The sequence below is a fragment of the Pteropus vampyrus genome, unplaced genomic scaffold, assembly GCF_000151845.1.
Source record: "Pteropus vampyrus isolate Shadow unplaced genomic scaffold, Pvam_2.0 Scaffold218, whole genome shotgun sequence".
In the NCBI taxonomy this organism is placed as follows: domain Eukaryota; kingdom Metazoa; phylum Chordata; class Mammalia; order Chiroptera; family Pteropodidae; genus Pteropus; species Pteropus vampyrus.
Genome location: NW_011888999.1, coordinates 1,321,587 through 1,324,237, shown reverse-complemented (window position 1 = coordinate 1,324,237; position 2,651 = coordinate 1,321,587).

Sequence of the window (2,651 nt, the reverse complement as noted above, 5' to 3'; positions counted from 1 at the left end):
CTCTACATTTATAATAATTTTTTGCATTAAATTATATTTTTAAAAGATTGAAAGGCTTAGATCCCTGGGAAGTGGTTGGGAAGACAACATCTAAAGATAGAAGCACAGTTTGGAGCTACTTCTTATAAACTTTAGTAATATTTAGATCTCTTTTAAAATGAAAATATTTTTCATAAATTCTTCATGTTCTGGGGAGTCCAGGACAAACATCTTTAGATGCAATGGCTGAGATATGTTGCAAAACAAAGAGACTAACAGAAAATGAGTTGAGAGGCAAAAAAGCCTTTGGATTGATGTTGGGGGGTGAGTAGGAGTTACAGATGAAGGTGAGTATAATTGAGCCAAGAGCATATGGGCAGATTCTTGTGCCTCTACCTAATTCGGTTACTCATTTTCATGTGTCTGGCAGGTGGAATATAAGTGGCTCAACTGCATTTATATTGCTAGGAATAAAGGGCACATTTTGAATTGGAATATAGTGTCTTGACTGCTCTTGTGCCATTTATGGGAATTTCAGTCTGGTGAACATTAGTTAAGAGCACAAGATAAAACCAATTATTATATTAACAAAATATTTGTTTAAACACAATAGTAAAATAGGTTTTGAAAGGTAAAAGCTAATTCCTTGTTTTATACTAGTATAATAATATAAAAAACCAGCATTTAATGTAGATTATTATGATCAGTCATAATATATATTTTTGTATTTATTCCCAATAATAGCCATACTAAATGCATATAATTATTTTTTATTTACCATCTATAAAGATATACTTTTCAAGTACTATCTTTCCTCAAAAGCCTACCCTACTGAAGTGAGATTGATAACTCTCTCTTCACCTCTACCATTTTCTTACTCCAATATTGCAGAGCTTATGTCCTTTATCCAATTTTATATCTACCCTATCTTTAGACTATAAATGACTTTAGCAAGGGCCTCTATGTTGATCTATCTCCCAGGTAGAGGTTCTCAATAAATGTTTTTTGAAAAAACAAAAAAGAGATAAACATTGGAAGTAAGAGAAGCCAACTTCCCCAAGGGCAGAAATCACCCATATCAAATTTGAACCCAGCTCTTTCTGATTCTAATTCCAAGCTTTTCTATTAAATCACATTAAATTAACATCAAGCTTCAATGCATTTGTCAATTTCTGATATTGAAAATTGAAACCCCTCCTATCCTTAGTACTTTTCTCTCACATCCACATTTGGATTTGCAGTGGGCTTTCAGATGCCAGGCAAGGTTTCTGCTGCCCAAGAAATAATGCACAGTTTCATATAGTTTAGGAGAAAGAACTGCATTTGAAGCGATTTGCATAAAATTGTGCCCATTTCTACAGAATAGGCTCTGGTCAGCAGAGCACACATCAATCTGTTTGCTTCTAAATTTAAATTTTTATAAGTCATTACATACTTCATAATCACATTGATGTAACTGAATTGAATTTGCAGAGATTATTCTGTGTGAGAAGGGACTTTCAAGCTATTTAAACTGCTGCTATTTAATAGATAAGGCCTCTCAAGTCTGACCTCTGTTTATATTAAATGTGTGGCCTAATTTTCATTTCTCTCTGGAATCTCATTTTGTCAGATGAGGTCTCAGAAGCTTTTACACCTGGCATTTTCATATTGGCCAATGCAGAGAGAAGAGTAAAGAAAGACATGCATTCAGATGTGTTGGAAGGGGGCATGATTTTTAATTGTTCCATCATGTAGACTTTGGGGTCAGTTATTCTTGGTTTTGGATATTGGGTTCTCACACATAATAACTGTTTGTCTTCAGGCAAGTTGTTGAGCCTCTCTAAGCTTTAATTTGCCTATATGTGTTATGTAGATACTATTAGTATCTACCTCACATAATGCTTGTAAAAATTAAATGTAAGCACCGAAACCAATGACTATTAAATGGTAAGCACTCTATGTTACCCACTGTTGTCATTATACGGCTGATAGAAATTTTGATTATTAGTTCTATATACTACAAAAACAAGCATAAACTCAGCTGGGTTACAAGGTAAATTAGGAAAGATCCAGGCAAATTGATGAACATTCAGTTTCAGCCACAATTATTGACATTTTCCTAGCACATTACAATTTTTAAAACACTTTGACTTATTTCATTGGATATCTCAAAGCAATCTTTGCTCAAAAATATGTGATACTGTTCTTCCAATTAAACAGATGAGGAAACTAAGACTCTGGGAGGTTAAATGAATTCTCTAGAGTAGGTGGTAAAGTGGGAACAAAACTTGAGTGTTCTAAATCTTAGGCAAGTTATATTATTGTAAATGAGCTTTGCTCTACTAGCCCTTTGAATAAGTCAATGCACCAGAAGTGAAGGAGTCATATCAGTTGTAGAGATATGACTCCAGTGACTGACCAGAAGTGAAATTTGGGAGGAATGACTCTGGAGATGTATCAAGTATGACACAAGAAAGGCAGCCCTTGATATACTTTTCATACTCATAAGTAATTCTTTATAGAATAATTCATAACACCTTCTTTAATTGATTCTGTATTTCAGTGCAAAATTATTAAAGTACTACTATGTGCCAGACACGGCATTACTAAATGCTGCAAGGAAGTATAAAATAAATTTAACATACATCTTTATCTTCAGCAGCAATATCTTATGACATTTATTTGAAAGT